Here is a 19,046-nt window from a genome sequence, read left to right on the forward strand (position 1 = left end):
ACCAGCTGAAAGCACGGAGAAGAAAAGAGCTGTATACAGAAGGCAGCACTCTAGCTGCCTTCTGCATTCACCGCTCGGAGCACTCAGCTGTATACCAGCTGAAAGCCCCGAGAAGAAAGGAGCTATATACAGAAGACAGCACTCCAGCTGTCTTCTGCATACCCAGCTCGGAGCGCTCAGCTGTATACCAGCTGAACGCTCTGAGAACACAGCAGCTGTATACAGAAGACAGCACTTTCGCTGTCTTCTGTATACAGCAGGAGCCTTCATTTACACACTAATAAGCTCTTAAGTAGTTAATTAGCTACTTAAGAGCTTATGCAAAGTGAACGCTCAAAACTGTCACTCGAACTGCCGTTTAGGCGAATTTTGAGCGATCATCTTGCCGTGTAAATGCACACAATGATTATCGCTCAAAAGATTGCATTTGAGCAAATTTTGAGCGATAATCGTTGTCTAAATGGGTCCTAATGCAAGGTGTAAATAAACGGCCCTGATAGCACAGCACACAGTGATGCATTAATGCTTCCTTTACAGTGAACAAGAATTGTTTGCACAAGAGACCGAGGTGGTGACATCATCACCAGCTCATCCGCGCTCCTGCAGCCTTTCTAAACAGGCAGATTCATGGTTGAGAATCATTCAGTTGTCATTCAATATTTCACATTCCCTATGTGAAATACTGAGCGGGCAGTGTTTAACCCTTTCCAATTCACTGTCTGACCTCTGAAGACATTATGATTTAAGGCTGTACGGCTCCGATGTTGGAAGACGTCCGTCGGGGTTCTCTTACTGTATATTGACAGCCTCTCTGCTGTCGGAGCCTATCCAATATGTCACCTCATGCAGTACTTGCTTTAGCCAGCAGATAGCGCCGTTGTATAAAGGCTGAAAAAGAGTAAGCCCCCTAGGAAAACCAGGATACAAATTGGATTGGAAAGGGTTAAACGCAATGATAAGTGAATGAGCCAACGATGATTTTTACGCCGATCCTCATTGAGTTGTTGGCTTGCGCTTAGACCGAACAATTATCGCTTACTTTCGCTTGTTTGAATGATTTTTTGAACAATAACCGCTCTATCTAAACGCACGCTTAGAGTCAAGCTAAAGAATAACTCATCTGTAACGTTAATACTGTAGGTCATTTTCTGATGACACGTTCTCTTTAAGATAGTTCTTTACATTCAGGTCACTTTTTTGAATGTCGAAAAAGCCCTTTAAGCTGGATGAGAAGCCGTGTGGAGCCGGTAATGGTGATCATTCATGTTGTCACTCAATTTCCCTAGAAACAGATTTAAAGGGGTTGTCCCGCGGCAGCAAGTGGGTCTATACACTTCTGTATGGACATAATAATGCACTTTGTAATGTACATTGTGCATTAATTATGAGCCATACAGAAGTTATAAAAAGTTATTCACTTACCTGCTCCGTTGCTGGCGTCCTCGTCTCCATGGTTGCCGTCTAATTTTCGCCCTAATGGCCAAATTAGACGCGCTTGCGCAGTCCGGGTCTTCTTATCTTCTCAATGGGGCTCCGTGTAGCTCCGCCCCGTCACGTGCCGATTCCAGCCAATCAGGAGGCTGGAATCGGCAATGGACCGCACAGAAGCCCTGCGGTCCACGGAGGGAGAGGATCCCGGCGGCCATCTTCAACCGGTAAGTATAGAAGTCACCGGAGCGCGGGGATTCAGGTAAGCGCTGTGCTGTTTTTTTTTAAAGTCCCTGCATCGGGGTTGTCTCGCGCCGAACGGGGGGGGGGTTGAAAAAAAAAAAAACCGTTTCGGCGCGGGACAACCCCTTTAACTAGGAAACTCCTGAACTTTTAACAACTTCCCATGATGACTTAAAGAGACTCTGTCACCTACTTTTAGTCTTATAAACTAAGCTTATTTGGTAAAAGCAGGTGACCCACTGCGTCCGGAGATGTAAGTGATATACTTACCTTCTCCGTTGTTCCCGTGCTGTCAGCACTGGAGGCCGCCGCTCAATGCAATGAGCGGTGTTGCTAAGTAGGTAACCCATTATAAAATTAGAATGGACGGACTATTTAGTGCACCGCTCAATGTAATCAGTGGCGGCTTCCAGCACTGACACCAGGAGGTAAGTATAGCCCTTACCGGGTCAGCGGGTCACCTACTTTTAGCCCAAAAACTTACCTCATAGGGCTAAAAGTAGGTGACAGAGTCTCTTTAAGGATTTCTAGAGATATTAATTAATTTGTTTTATAGGAAACACAAAAAGATGTATATTTAGGGGTGGTTTTACATCTGCTTGGAACCTCCAGCCGGAGGATCCGTCTTAGATCTGGCTGCAAATACCAGAAGAAAAAGCACTGCATGCAGCACTTTTTCTTCCATCCCCAAACCAGGCAACTGGGTGGAAAGTGAGCGGACACCATTATAGTCAATGGGGTGCACCAGGCGCTATTCGGGTCCATCCAGAGACAGAGCTGTTCGGTCATGGGGATTCCCCTTTCCTGCTCCCCGAACAAACCGGGAAAAGGAATCCCCAGCACAAGTTGTATACAATTTCCTTAGTTAATGTAAATCTCTCTTCATAGGAGCATTTGAGTGGTAAAAGAGACGTTACAAATGTGGAACACAGAGTATAGTCCAAAAGTAATGATCAGATAATAAGGCATTTAAAAAAAAAGAACATCCACAATAAATCAGGGTGGGCCTAATCGCCCGTCACATATAGTATGATTCTGAAATCTGACATGTATTTCACAACATGTTGTTTATGAACCTTTGTCGTGTCAATCCCTTTGGGCAGAACATGTTATTACACACACAGGCTCATAATGCACTTCGACTCAATGCAGATTATTAGTAGCATCAAAGAGATGGGAACGTGTTAATTTTTAATGTTGGAATTCATGAAGCTTTAATGTAGTCGTAACATCTCTTAATTACCCCTTCAAACCCTCTCCATGCCATTAAAAGTATCCCAGTTAATAGCCATTAGATTGTTGGACGCAATGAACTTGATTGTTCATTATCATTAACGGCTATGGAGTAAAGAGTATTTAAGACTTAGCTCCGCTTGTAAAATACATAAATGCACTTGTACTTGTATGATAGAGGGTTGAGATGAACCTCCTGCAACCATGAACCGAACGCCGTTACCAAGTACATGTCTGAGCTGGATGTTATCACTGTGTACTAGACTGCGGTGAAGTTAAATGGGAATGCTCATGCAAACCTATGTCACGTTGTGTTATGCACTGTTTGCCATTGTGTGCTCTAACCACCATTATTGGAGGCGCTGTGTCCCTTTAAAAGTTCACTTCTAGCTATGCTAATTGTGTGAGCAACTGGGTTACGCTTCCCACGTGCTCTCCATTGAAGATGGAGTCAGAGACTATATGGGACTGCTTTGCACACTTCAATGAGTTGTGACGCAGTAGGGTGTACAGGGAGTGCCTGGTGTGGCTGTGACTGGCTATGTAGGACTGACAGTGAGCCGAGCCCTGGTCTGTGAGCGTGGAGTTGGGTTTCCTAGCGAGCCAGACTGGAGCTCATGATATTGAGAGTCTATGGGGTCATATCCTGCTGACATGTCATCTTGACCCACAACAGCTGAAGCCTTGCTTGGAACTACCAGGCTCAAGGAAGCCCTTAACCTGAGGTGTTCGTGGAGTACTGGTACAATTCTGGACTGCTACATGGAGAGTGGGCCCAGTATGCCATGGAGGATACTGCTGCATGTGACTGGAGAAGTGCTAGCTCAAGGTGTTTCACCAGGTTTAGTTACTCTTGAAACCTGTGAACCCATTGATACTGCAACCTACATGCTGTGTGCCCTTACTATACTACATATACTGCAACCGCCCCCTATAGTTATACTAGTGACCGTATAAGTTATACTCTGTGCACCCTCGTTAAGTGACTATAACCTACAAGCTGTGTGCATTGAGAGTCTGTTCCTTTGCTATTTAAAAGGCCTAACTCTTTGCCTTTAAGAGACTCTGTAACCACCAAGCCTTGTGCCTTTGAGAGACTTTGTAACCATTAACCCTTTGCAATCCAATTTTGGATTCAGGGTTTCCTAGGGGGCTTTCTCTTTCTGCCATTATACAATGGCGCCATCTGCTGGTTAGAGCCAGTACTGCGGTATGGGACATGCTGGAGAGGCCCCCGGCAACAGAGCGGCCAGTAATCTACAGTAAGAATACCCTGCCGGACGTCTTCCGACATCTGAGCTGTACAGCCTCCAATCAGAATGTCTTTAGACGTCAGACAGTGGATTGGAAAGGGTTAAGCCCTGCACACCTTTTTAAAGATAATTCAAAGTTGTCACCATAACTCCTAGACAACACGCCCGCTGCCTTGGGGTCATATTTGACTCTGATCTCTCTTTTGCCCCCTACATCCAATCTCTGGCCCGAACATGTCAACTGCACCTCAAGAACATCGCAAGAATCCGCTCTTTTCTCACTGTGGAGACGTTAAAAACGCTTATTGTCGCCCTCATCCACTCCCGGCTCGATTATTGCAACTCGTTGCTGATCGGCCTTCCCTGCACCAGACTCTACCCTCTCCAGTCCATCCTGAATGCGGCAGCCAGGCTCATCTTCCTGTCCAGCCGCTACTCGGACGCCTCTGCCCTGTGCCGGTCACTGCACTGGCTGCCCGTTAAATACAGAATTCAATTCAAACTCGCTACCTTCATCCACAAAGCCCTCCACAGTACAGCGCCACCCTATATCGCCTCCCTCATCTCAATCCATCAACCAGCCCGGGCTCTCCGCTCTGCTAATGAAACCAGACTGAGCGCCCCTTTAATTCGAACTTCTCATTCCCGCCTCCAAGACTTCTCCAGAGCAGCACCGGTCCTCTGGAACGCACTACCAAAGGCTACCCGAGCAATCCAGGACTCGCAGAACTTCAGGCGTGCTCTAAAAACGCACCTCTTCAGGGAGGCATACCGCATTCCCTAAACAAACCTCTCTGTACTCCGCCTGATAACATGCTCCCTGACCTACTGACTGCAATCCCTGCTAGCCATCATAAACCGCTCCTGCAGTCACACCGTTTCTGCCGTCACACGGCTAAATGTCTGACCATTGTCTATGTGTATAGCATCGCTCACTCTCCACCTCGCCATACTGTGCACATCTCCAGCCCCTTTACCCTCTGTATCACCCCATTACTTGTAGTATGTAAGCTCGTTGGAGCAGGACCCTCACCCCTATTGTTTCCATCAACTGATTACTATATGTAACCGTGGTTCTGTAATGTTTGTATTTTGTCTTTCTGTATTCCCCCCTGTCTATGTAAGCGCTGCGGAATATGTTGGCGCTATACAAATAAAGATTATTATTATTATTATTACCATGTGTTAGCCTCTTTAATGCACGATTCTCGAGTGGTGCTCACAATAACAATCAAGGGCCAAACACAAAACTTACCCTTTTATATACCATTAGAATAGTTGTAAAATACCAATATTTCAGCAGTTGTGCTTTTTCTTCAAAGATGTTCCCTTGTCCTTCCTCCAATGGCAGCAAGTTTGTCAATCATTGACACCTATCTCTTTCTGTATGGGTAACAATACGCATTCTATATGTAATAAGTTACCTGTCTGGCACCCAATGGCATATGACTCTTCCTCCACCAGTGGTCACCAATGCACTGAGCTTCCAAGTGGTATATGCAGAGAAGGCAAGTGATGTAGGGTGCATGGCCTTCTGGACAATCAAATTGGGTGGCATCTAATGTAAAGGTGCTTCGTAGTGAGCTGTTGGTCAGACATAGTGCATATTCCCTTGTTTTGACTTTTGGGTTATATTTTAGTTTTCTGCTGCCTGTGACCTGTATGGATCTGATCTGCTTGACCTCAGACTTGCCTAAATAAATCTTTGGCTACTCCATGGTGCCTGACCTTCCTTGTGGTGCCCATACACCTTGAACACTGTCAGACGAACAACCAGTCATCCAAGAGCTGTGTCCCCTGGCTGCCTCATACACATGGACATTTGGCCTGGCCAAACATTCGTGTGTTTAGGAAATAAGGGCCCTTTCTACACGGGCCGATAAATCGTTCAGATTCCAGCATCCAATATGAACAATTAGCATTCAGTATACATGCATGCCCCAACCGAAAGACGGACGAGAATTCATTTGCTTCTTGTTCGTTCAGTTTTTGTAGGCAGAACACTGAAAATCGAATCGGCCCGTGTGGACAGGCAGTTGGTCACTTATGTGCATTGGGTGTGCTTGAAACAAAACACATCAAATTCCTGGACTGGCTAGTGGTTTGTTAACTGTGACATTTGATTACATGTTAGAAATATGGCTAAGTCAAGAGAGTGGACCAAAGAATTAAGAGAATAAATCATTGTCTTGGATGAACAAGGAAAAGGATGCGAAAAGATAGCAAAGGTACTGAATGTTAGTAGAGATACAGATGGAAGCATAAATCACAAGTTCAAAGTTAAAGACACACTGACTACATTATCTGAACGTGGCAGAAAGAAGACGCTATTCCTGAGAAGGCAGATGGTCAAAAACCCTACAGTGACTGCAAAAGACCTCCAGCAAGGTCGGGTGGCAGCAGCACTGAGGTTTGTGTTTGCACAGTAAGGCGCAAACTAAATGCTGATGGTCTTCATGCCCGAACTCCAAGACGTTCACCTCTATTGACCCAAAAGCACAAGAAAGACGTCTTCAATACGCTCAAAACCACATAAATAAGCCACAGAAGTTTCGGGATTCTGTTCTGTGGAGCGATGGAACAAAACTGGAACTTTTCAGGCCTACGGATCAGCAGTATGTCTGGAGGAGGAAGAATGAAGCAAATGCTGAAAAGACCCCCTTGCCTACAGTGAAGCATGGCGGTGGCTTGGTGAGGCTCTGGGGCTCCTCTGGTGCTAGAAACCTGCAGTGTGTGGAGGGCAAGACGGATTAAATCAAGTATCAGGAAATCCTAGGAGAAAAGATCATACGTTCTGAAGCTTGGGCAGCACTGGACCTTCCAACGGGACAATGATACCAAGCATACCTAATACTTGCATTTATTATCATTATTATCATTCACATGCAGTGTGGCTTTAAGACTCCAGGGGGAGCCCAGGGTGGCAGTACCAATGTGGTTCACTGATGGAAGTGCAGGGCAACCCGCCGAATTATCATGGCGTCATTAATAGGTTGCTGGTCTGCATAGTGAACTACATATATCAGAATGGTCTGGCACCCTGTATCCACTATGTGTGGGAGTATACGCCAAGCAGCTACCCCCCTCATTATCAAGAGGCAGTGTGAGAGGCTGTCTCATCGGTGTCCTGCACAGATGTTATTGGCTCCTCCATTTGGTAGTCAGCTACCTGCATGGTGAGAGGATTCATTTATTTGCACTCCTCACTCAGTAAGTAATGGCCGTCTTCTGCCAAGCATACCTAAAAGTTCACCAAGACTTGGTTTTAGAAGAAGTCCTCGAGTATTGGTCGTCACAGTCACCTGACTTGAACCCCATAGAAAATCTTTGGTAAGATGTGAAGAAGGCGACTGCAGCACACAAACCCAAGAATATTAGTGAACTTGAAGCCATTGTCCATGAGGACTGGGCTAAGATTCCTCGAGAATGTCAAAAGCTGGTGACTGGCTAAGCATCATGTTTGCAGCAGGTCATAACAGTAAAAGGTGCTTCACTAAATACTAAATATGCTTGTCATCGAGGGGTGGAATAATTCTGTGACTGCAGTAGTCCGTAAAATTCGCATCTCGTGGTGAATTTGGAGAAACTGCTTGCCATATTAGTTGTGTAGAGCTATACACATTGTTCTTGTTTGATTGGTTTTTGTAAATGGCTGAAAATTTGGCAAATAAACCAAATTTGTAGGGCATAGTTGAATAATTGTGATTGCAACAGTAGAATATATATATATATATAATATATTTTGTAGGAACAATGTGTAGAATGTGGTATGAGGATGTTCATGAAGCTGCATATTTGAAATTCCTCATGTATACTTCAGGAGTAGTTTCAGATTGGACTGGTATAAGATGTCAATAGCACGTGTCCTAAGGGTCTGTTCTGTAGGTGCTTGTATGAATACAATTCTATGTTTGCCTTGCTCCACGAAGAAAATCCTGAGAGCTTGTTTTTAGGCCTCATGTACAGTTAGGGCCAGAAATATTTGGACAGTAACACAATTTTCGCGAGTTGGGCTCTGCATGCCACCGCATTGGATTTGAAATGAAGCCTCTACAACAGAATTCAAGTGCAGATTGTAACGTTTAATTTAAAGGGTTGAACAAAAATATCTGATAGAAAATGTAGGAATTGTACACATTTCTTTACAAACACTCCACATTTTAGGAGCTCAAAAGTAATTGGACAAATAAACATAACCCAAACAAAATATTTTTTTTTCAATATTTTGTTGCGAATCCTTTGGAGGCAATCACTGCCTTAAGTCTGGAACCCATGGACATCACCAAACGCTGGGTTTCCTCCTTCTTAATGCTTTGCCAGGCCTTTACAGCCGCAGCCTTCAGGTCTTGCTTGTTTGTGGGTCTTTCCGTCTGAAGTCTGGATTTGAGCAAGTGAAATGCATGCTCAATTGGGTTAAGATCTGGTGATTGATTTGGCCATTGCAGAATGTTCCACTTTTTTGCACTCATGAACTCCTGGGTAGCTTTGGCTGTATGCTTGGGGTCATTGTCCATCTGTACTGTGAAGCGCCGTCCGATCAACTTTGCAGCATTTGGCTGAATCTGGGCTGAAAGTATATCCCGGTACACTTCAGAATTCATCCGGCTACTCTTGTCTGCTGTTATGTCATCAATAAACACAAGTGACCCAGTGCCATTGAAAGCCATGCATGCCCATGCCATCACGTTGCCTCCACCATGTTTTACAGAGGATGTGGTGTGCCTTGGATCATGTGCCGTTCCCTTTCTTCTCCAAACTTTTTTCTTCCCATCATTCTGGTACAGGTTGATCTTTGTCTCATCTGTCCATAGAATACTTTTCCAGAACTGGGATGGCTTCTTGAGGTGTTTTTCGGCAAATTTAACTCTGGCCTGTCTTTTTTTTGGAATTGATGAATGGTTTGCATCTAGATGTGAACCCTTTGTATTTACTTTCATGGAGTCTTCTCTTTACTGTTGACTCAGAGACAGATACACCTACTTCCCTGAGAGTGTTCTGGACTTCAGTTGATGTTGTGAACGGGTTTTTCTTCACCAAAGAAAGTATGCGGCGATCATCCACCACCGTTGTCTTCCGTGGACGCCCAGGCCTTTTTGAGTTCCCAAGCTCACCAGTGAATTCCTTTTTTCTCAGAATGTACCCGACTGTTGATTTTGCTACTCCAAGCATGTCTGCTATCTCTCTGATGGATTTTTAATTTTTTTTTCAGCCTCAGGATGTTCTGCTTCACCTCAATTGAGAGTTCCTTTGACCGCATGTTGTCTGGTCACAGCAACAGCTTCCAAATCCAAAACCACACACCTGGAATCAACCCCAGACCTTTTAACTACTTAATTGATTACAGGTTAACGAGGGAGACGCCTTCTGAGTTAATTGCAGCCCTTAGAGTCCATTGTCCAATTACTTTTGGTCCCTTGAAAAAGAGGAGGCTATGCATTACAGAGCTATGATTCCTAAACCCTTTCTCCGATTTGGATGTGGAAACTCTCATATTGCAGCTGGGAGTGTGCACTTTCAGCCCATATTATATATATAATTGTATTTCTGAACATGTTTTTGTAAACAGCTAAAATAACAAAACTTGTGTCACTGTCCAAATATTTCTGGCCCTAACTGTATACAGCCGAGCCACGTGCATGGAGCCTGTTTATCAGCACACCCTCTATGGCTCCCAAGTGCAGTGGTATACAGTTTGCATGTGCTGCCATACAGGCTCTTTTGTAGTTTTATATATGTGTCACGTCTGCGCGGCACAAGAGCACCACGCTCAGCATGGACGCAAGGCGGTTTTCACACAGATACGCAAGAAGCCCACATGATACAATGCTAACATAGACTGCACCTCTCCAGGCAGAGATAGAGAAAGCTGTCCCTTACAACTCAGGGGAATGGGGAACCCCTGCTTAAAAGCGCGTTAGCCATCCAGGTAAGGACGGCCCCACGGTCTTCACCTAGGACCTGACTATCCCTGAAAAGGTACCTGGAGAGATGAACAAAACACTACAAAGATACAGTGTAAAGACTAACAAGAAACAAAAGGAAAGAAAACCAGAACTTAACTGACAGTGGAAAGCTTTCACCCAGGATAGAGGCTTCAATCTGCTCCAACTATATCTGTAACTGAACTGACAAATGCCCAAAACATTTACCTAGCATATCTGCATGCATACACAGATGGAATAGATATGGTACGAGGTATTCGTTCGTATTTTGGCCAAGATACTCAAGCCCACGAGCCGGTAACAAGGGTCCTCATTAGCTCATATGTCCCTACTCTCACAAGACAACTTACTCTATTAATCTTTCCTGCAAGCGGGGTGATCGTCCCAACAGGGACAGCCCCACTCTAGCACCTAAGGACCTTACTTGCCCTGAATGGTAAACGATCCAAGCAGACAGGACGCAGTTCACACCAACACCTAGGGAATGCATACAACGCAGAACATGACTGTTCATATCCAATGTCCAGCCACCTGCACAGACACACAGAACATGTCACTATACACACCAATACACACTAAACAGGACTGTTCACTTCAAGTCCGGCCACCTGCTCAGACACACAGAACATGTCGCTGTTCACACACACTCACAACATTCAATAATGCAAACATCACAGTATTGGGGAACCAGCATCTTCTAGCCAGAGGGGCTGGTATGTATGTGCAGCAGACCAGTGGGGATTGGCTGGTTGTAGAAACTCCACACCCAGCCAGCCCAATTGTGGCAATGTGGCCCTGGAAACCCGTAGAACAACAGGCCCCAGTATCACAACCGAACAGTACCTCCCCTTTAAAAAAGGGGCCTCTGGACCCTTAGGGCAGAAAAGAAAATTAGCCCCTTCTCCAACGAATACTACCATACAGAAGGGAGTAAACCATTGTGCACCTCTAAAGAGAACCACTGTGCATTACACAAATGGCCTCAGTCATAGTAGTCTGCAAAGAGAGTGCACAGACCCAGGGGGGGAAAAGATGGCAACTTCCCCTTCTGACACAAACATTGCATAGGACTTATCCATACGGGCCTAGTACATATGCACAACAAGGGAGGGAACAACACACAGGCACATACACACAGAGGTCTGATACAAACGGTAAGGCTGTTTATTCTGTCACGTCGTGGGGTGCTAGAGCACCACGCCTCAGCATGGATGCCGGGCGCACTCTTTCCATGACTGGAAATACAAATGCACACACGGAAGAGCCGGTGAAAGTGAACTGGACTCACAGGCAGACATAACACAAGGACTGACAAACGCCCCAAACACTCACCAAGCATACTAGCATGCATAGATAGATGGAATTACTAGAGAACGTACTAGGTATTAATTTGTGTCTTGGCCAAGACACTTAAGCCTGTGACAAGGGTCACTACTCTAACAAGACAACTTACCCTATGAATCCTGCCTGCCATCGGGATGATCGTCCCAATAAGGACAGCGCCACGCTGGAACCTAAGGATCTACCACGCCCTTGATGGTAAACAATCCCAGGACACAGTTCACACCAACACTCAGGGATTGCATACCACACAGAACACCATGCATCCTGAACAGGACTGTTCACACAACATGTCCAGCCACCTACACAGACACACGGAACAAGTCACTGTTCACACCAACACTCAGGGATTACATACCACACAGAACACCATGCATCCTGAACAGGACTGTTCACACAACATGTCCAGCCACCTACACAGACACACGGAACAAGTCACTGTTCACACCAATACACACTGAACATGCCTATTCACCTCATGTCCGGCCACCTGCACAGATACACAGAGCATGACACTGTTCACATCTATACAACATCATCCATAACTGCAAACACCAGGATATTGGGAAACCAGCAACCTCTAGCCAGAGAGGCTGGTATATATGTGCAGCAAACCAGTGGGGATTGGCTGGCTGGAGAAATCCCCACCCAGCCAGATCAATTATCCCACACCTGTGAAGCTGTGCTCCTGGAAACTCGAACAACAGTCCCAGCAGCACTACTTAACAGTATGGAACTGTTCTCCCCTAAAAGCATTGAAATTTTGATGAGCTTTGACAACCAACTATGTCCTATTTTCGTCTATTTTCATGGACGTGAATAAGAAATGCAATGTGCAGTGCCCATGGAAATTGGACAGCCCACGGGTAAGTGTCCCAAGTTTCTTAGGCGCAACATGCATCCAGTCGCGTGAATCTGGCCTAAGGCCTTAAAAAAAACGGAAGGCAGCTCAGTTCTTTGTTTCTAGCATCACTTAGCAACAATTCATGAAAAACAGACCAGTGTCAATCCCTTGTGCTCAGGTATGTTTTTTGCATATCCGTTGACTTGAATGGGCAACTGTCGTCCCAATTTTCGGAGCAGAGTAGGTCATGCAGTGATTTCGTTTTTTCTACACAGGCCATGAATGGCACGATGCCTGTACTAGTCATTATATATGAAGCCTTTTTGTTTTATGGCAGTGTATTATGTCCATTATGTAGATACAGTCATAGTCATTCACTATACCAAACAGGTTTGATTCTATAGCCTGTGGCACCCGATGGCTGTCTCACCGCGGTTATACATGTAGCTTATGTGGAATAATTGCACTCTTCAAGGTGACAGAGCGTTTTTTCTTTTTAATGGTAGGAACTGCATGACAGTCAGGATTTCAGAAGTGTACGTATTGCTTTGTAGAACAGCTTGGGAATTGGTTTCTCGGTAGGAGGACAGTGGAGTTTACTGTAGCTGCTGTTTTCTTACTTTGTGCGTCATAATTGCCTTCATTTAGTGGGTCGAAATCCTTCTGGCAATCGGCTGAAACTCCAGCAACAGTGGCCACTGCAGGAGAATTGTGGTATTACATGTTGTCTATTCTAATGAATGGGTGACTAGTTATTATATGACAGTAGGAGGTGCTGTTTGCAGTAGTTCTCTTCTATGGCAGCTAGAGCAGGGTCCTGGACCTTCCTCTATGATGGTTATATGCTAATATGGCATATTGATAGGGATCACCCTAATGTGCCAACACCTTTAACTAGGCTCTATGAATTTTAGTAGAAAGATTTCAGCCTACAATATAATCTGCTACAGCTAAAACAATTCTTTTTCCATTTTTTTCATGCTTTGGGTTGCAAATAATCTGCATTCTCCGTTGACTTCTGTGAAATTGGGAATCTAAATCCCTTGCAAATCCCCAGCAGTTAGCTTTTCTTCGTTTGTTGTACATTCCTAGAATGGAAATCATGGCAGCAAGATCTAGAGGCCAGCAGGGAATGCTGGAAGATTTCAGCTCTGAAGCCTACAGAATTCTAAATGGGAGGTGGTGAGTTCTCCCTTAATGGAAGTGTTCAAACAAAGGCTGGACAGAGATCTGTCTGGGATGATTTAGTGAATCCTGCACTGAGCAGGGGGTTGGACCCGATGACCCTGGAGGTCCCTTCCAACTCTACCATGCAGCTCTGCACTAGAATATGGATGGAAATCAGGATTACTGGGCAATGTACTTACAAGGTTACTCAGAATTGTATGCAAATTATATTGCATGCTAGGAAACACAGCTGTACGCCTTCAGTTAAAATATAAAGGATGGGAAATGCCCGCTCTGATCAGTTTACATAGTAACATAGTATGCTAGGCTGAAGAGAGACAATGTCCATCTAGTTCAGCCTGTTACTACCCCCCTTGTTGATCCAGAGGAAGGCAAAAAAAACAACAACGAGGCAGAAGCGATTGGGCACAAGATATCTATTTGGTATCTCCCCTATTCTGTAATATCGGTGCCGGTAAATAAACTTTCAAATTTCAAAATTTCCAGATCAGAAAGGTTTTTGCCCCATGTATATGCACAGCTGGTTACGGGGTATAAATAGTGCAGGAATTACCTTCTTATCCAATCCCCCGTTTCTGATGTTTCCCGACATCAGTATTTTCCAAGGTGGCCACTACATCGCTGCTTATATGCAGCTGAAGCCTTTGCAATCCAATTTTGGATTCAGGGTTTTCCTAGGGGGCTTTCTCTTTCTGCCATTATACAATAGCATCATCTGCTGGCTAGAGCCAGTACTGCGGTATGTAACATGCTGGAGAGGCCTCCGACAACAGAGCGGCCAATAATATACAGTAAGAATACCCTGCCGGTTGTCTTCCGACATCGGAGCTGTACAGTCTTCAATCAGAATGCTGGAAGACGTCAGACAGTGGATTGGAAAGGTTTAAAACTGCATTTCGCACAATTTCCCGCTCTGTACATTCCTCCTGTGCACATCACGGTTAATCGCTGCCCTACTATTGGTGGGCAATTTGGTCCCATGGGCTGAAGAGGAAAAAAGCCATCCCTTGTTGTTCCTACTGAGCACGCCCGACCTGTAGCGTTGGAATGTCAATAGGACGTATCCAGGGCAACGTGGGAATAAATACTTCTGAAGTACCAGGAGAAGGTGATGGTTTACAGAGATACAGACACAGGATCCAAAGCAGAATAACACTGCAAACTTTATTGACTATTGATTGGCATTCATTTGGCAGCAACTTTGCATAAGCGGACAAACCTTTTAATACCAGTGACGTCATTGCTTACTTCTATTGTGTAATAATAAGGCATCACGCCTGTAGATGGAGCATGCATTTGCATGGTTTGCTGAAAAATTTGGATATGACTGACATCGAAGTCTATTATATATAGACTAAAATGTATAAAGAAATTTCAAAAAGATTAGTGAATGTATTACAAAAAGTTAAAATCTATTTTCCATCATGATGTGTCAAGCTCCCCGAGGCCACTGCTGATACAGTTTATTGCTCTAGGGGAGCAGGCAAACCCCAGCAACGGACCAGAGAACCATCGGCGAGTCACCTGGCAGGGGATTGAAAAGGGGAGTTTACCAAGGTCTGTTTGAAGGCTCTGGACAAAGTACTGCAGCATGCTTCACTGTTGCGTCCCGTAAAGTGTCAAGCAGTATCATCGAAATTCGACGGAGCCCGTTATAGTCAATGGGGCCCATCCGGAGCCATTAGTGTCCATGATGTGGATGCGGCACTTCCCTCATTTTTATTGTTTTGCTCCTATGATGGAACAGCAGAATGGATACAGTGCTGGCCTTAGTTAGATGGCACCCTGCGCAGAATTTTTTGGCACCCCTATCATAAGACAAAAACAATATATATTGTACTGATAGACAGTCTTCCTGTATTCTGCTCGAGCAAAAAGCAGCATACCGATGCCAGAACAGCTCAGTAAGTAAGGTACCAGAACCAAGCTTATAACAAAAATGCAACACCAGAAGGAGTTCATAACATAAATACAGCACCAGAAGCCAGCTCATAAGGTAAATTCAGCACCAAAGTCAACCTCAGTACATGAATACTGAACGAGAAGCAGGCTCATAACATAAATACAGCACTAGAACCAAGCTCAGTACATAAATACAGTACCAGAAGCAACATCAGTACATACAATATCAGAATCAAGCATATAACACAAATACAGCAACAGAATGCAAACTCCTAAATAAATACAGCACAAACCAATCCCAGTACATAGATACAGCACCAGAATCAAGCTCATAACATAAATGCAGTGGCAGAACTAAGCAACTGTGTTTCTGGGGCGCAGATGAACTGATAGTGATGCCTTGGAACATCATCGGCGAGGAAGAGAATGCACAAAGAAAAAAGACCGTCTGGCCGGGTGGATCTAAGTGGGGCGATCGCACCCAGCCTATATCCACTTGGTGAACCCCTACAAACTGGTGATCAGCGCCTTGTGCGATCACACAGGTCACATGTAGCTAAGGCGTCCCGTGAAAGGAAACAATGAGTGCAAGTGTGAACGGAGCCGTAAAGGGGTATTCCAGTAGCATCAAGTTATTTGCTATCTGCAGCGGGGAATTTAATAAAAAAGAGAGTCCCAATGCCCATGTCCGTGCTATTCGGGCATGCGCAGTGCACCCGCAGCCATAAGGGGGTCTCCGACAGCAGACCCGATGTTTACAAAGTTGGTAAAACACTGCTGAGAGAGCCACAGCGTTTCATCGACATGTTCATAGGCATTCCCCTCTTCCTGCTCAGGTTTTAATGATCTCAGACAGCCCCTTTAACCCCTTAAGACATGACCTATTTTGGGCTTAAGGACACAATGACTTTTGGGGTATTTTCAATTTCCCCTTTTCAAGAGCCACAACATTTTATTTTTTTCCATCGACACGGCCGTATAAAAGCTGTGTTTTTGGCGTGGCGAACTATAGTTTTTGTTGGTACCATTTTTGGGTGCAGAAAATGCATTGCAAACCTTTTTTTTTTTGAGAGCAGGGAGAGAAGACACATTAATTCTGCCATTGTTTTTTTATTTTTTACAGCATAAGGGTGGATTCAGACGACTGTATATCGGCTCGGTTTTCACGCCGGGACGATATACGGTGTCCTCATCAGCAGGGGGGAGGATGGAAGAGCCAGGAGCAGGAACTGAGCTCCCGCCCCCTCTCCACTATTTGCAATGAAAGGAGGCGGGACAGGGGCGGGGCTAAGTTCAGAGAATTAGCCCCCACCCCACCCCGTCCCACCTCTCCCCATTGCAAATAGTGCAGAGGGGCGGAGAGGTGTCAGAGAGGGGGCGGGAGCTCAGTTCCTGCTCCTGGCTCTTCCGTCCCCCCCCCCCCCCCCGCAGTCGAGGACGACGTATATCGGCTCGGCGTGAAAACCGAGCCGATATACGTTCGTGTGAATACAGCCTAAAGCATAAATAACACAATATATTTTTTCTGCGGGTCGGTACGATTACAACGATACTAAAAACATAATTTTTTTAGGTTTCTCCACTTTTGCACAATTAAAACCCCCTTTTTTAAAATTATAATTATTTTTGCATCGTTGCATTCAAAGTCGTATAACGTTTTTATTTTTCCGTGCACGGGGCATTCTGAGCATTCTTGATTTTTGCGTCATGAGCTGTAGTTTTTTATTTGAACCATTTTGGGGTACATATGGCTTTTATGATTGCTTTTACCGGTATTGTGTTTTCTGGGAGGTAAAACAAATAAAATAAGAATTTCGCTTCCTTTTTTTTTTTTTACGCTTTTTGCTACGCAGGATAATTAGTGTGCTAAAACTATAGTACCGGTTGTTACAGACACGATGATACCACATATGTGGGGTTTGTCTTACATTTAAAATTTTTTTTATACAAATAGGGGAAAATTAGTAAAAAAATGGGTTTTTTAAAATGAATTTTTAAATGTTTTTTACACTATTTCTTTTGTTTTTTTTTTACACTCTTTATGTCCCTGTAGGGGACCTTAACCATAGCAGCTATGATAAGACTTCTGTCCTGTAATGCCTTATGGCTTGTAATCATAGTCAATGGTACAGCAGGATGCCTATCTTGCATCCACTTCCATCAGGGGGGTCCGATGACATCACAGAGGGAGTGCCCTCCCTCTGTTAACCCTGTACGTGCAGGGGGTTAACATGGGGATGACTGTCCTGAAGCACCCCCGCTGTTACAGCGAGAGATCAGCTGGCTGTAACAGTCGGCTCCTGCTGCCGGATCTCTTCTGATCCCACGCCATCCACATGAAGTAAGGTTAGGTCCTGTGGCGTTAAGGGGTTAATACAGGGTAATTAAAAACAATCTTCCTGATGTGAGACCCACCCGAGAACTCCCATTGACCTTCATATCAATAAAAACAAAAACTCAAAAATTTTAATTTAGCAAAACCGTCTAAGGGCTCCCGCCCACGGATGGATATCTGCTGCGGAAATCGCGGTGGGCGTCCGCTCCGCAAATCGGCAACACCGGAGGAAAAATCACAGAGTGCTTCATTTCCATCCGTGGATTCCGCGTGGTTGGCGTCTATTGAAGTCAATGGAAGCCGTCCGATCCGTGGCCCTTCCGCAATGATATTGCGGAAAGGTCGCGGATTCTGTGTCATCGCTTGGCAATGACGTGGGAGTAACAGTACAGGTAAAAACGAATGTGACAAGGTACGCGCAGACGCCGCTGCTCCCAGGGCCGGATTCTGCTGCAGCATTACCATGTGCAGGGGCCCTAACAGTGTGACGTCCTTGTGGCCCACAGCAACCAATCACAACGCGGCTTTCGTTTCTCAAGCTGCTGAAGTAAAATGAAAGCTGTGCTGTAATTGGTTGCTATGGGCAACAAGGACGTTTTGCTGAAGGCGGCTAAAAATTATTTATTGTGCCGTAGTCCTCACTAGGGGCATATGAGAAAATGGCTGCCAACGAAGGGAGGGGCGTGTTTTGTGTCCCTGATTTTCATGTCTACCCAGGGGGGTAACTATAGAGGGTGCAGGGGATGCGGTTGCACCCGGGCCCAGGAGCCTTGGGGGGCCCATAAGGCCTCTCTTCTCCATATAGGGCGCCCAGTACTATGAATAAAGCATTATTGTTGGGGGCCCTGTTACAGATTTTGCATTGGGGCCCAGAAGCTTCAAGTTACGCCTCTGTGCATGCAGCATGGTTTAGGTATGGGTACGGGTACAGATACCGATAGAGGGGTGCCCCAGCTCACCTTTTGCATCAGGGCCCCTGAGCCTTTAGTTACGCCCCTGTGTCTACCATTATGTTATTAGTGCATGTCATTTTCGAACAAAGCTTGGTACAGCTCCGCCCAGTTGGCACACAGGGCCTCATTTACCAAAACCGTCTAACAACAAAACTGCCTTTGTTGCCCCTAGCAACCAATCACAGCTCAGCTTTCATTTCTGAAACTGAGGTAAAATGAAAGCTGCGCTGTGATTGGTTGGACGTCTCCCCCGACTGTGTGGTAAATTCTGCGCAAATGTTTGCGATGTTATCGCTCCCGATTACAGTTGCTGACGACCCTGAAACCGGATGAAAACGTTCTTCCTGCGAGAGTCTGCGAACTATAATGGATACCGGTGGCTTG

This window comes from Eleutherodactylus coqui, chromosome 1, assembly GCF_035609145.1.
Source record: "Eleutherodactylus coqui strain aEleCoq1 chromosome 1, aEleCoq1.hap1, whole genome shotgun sequence".
Lineage (NCBI taxonomy): Eukaryota > Metazoa > Chordata > Amphibia > Anura > Eleutherodactylidae > Eleutherodactylus > Eleutherodactylus coqui.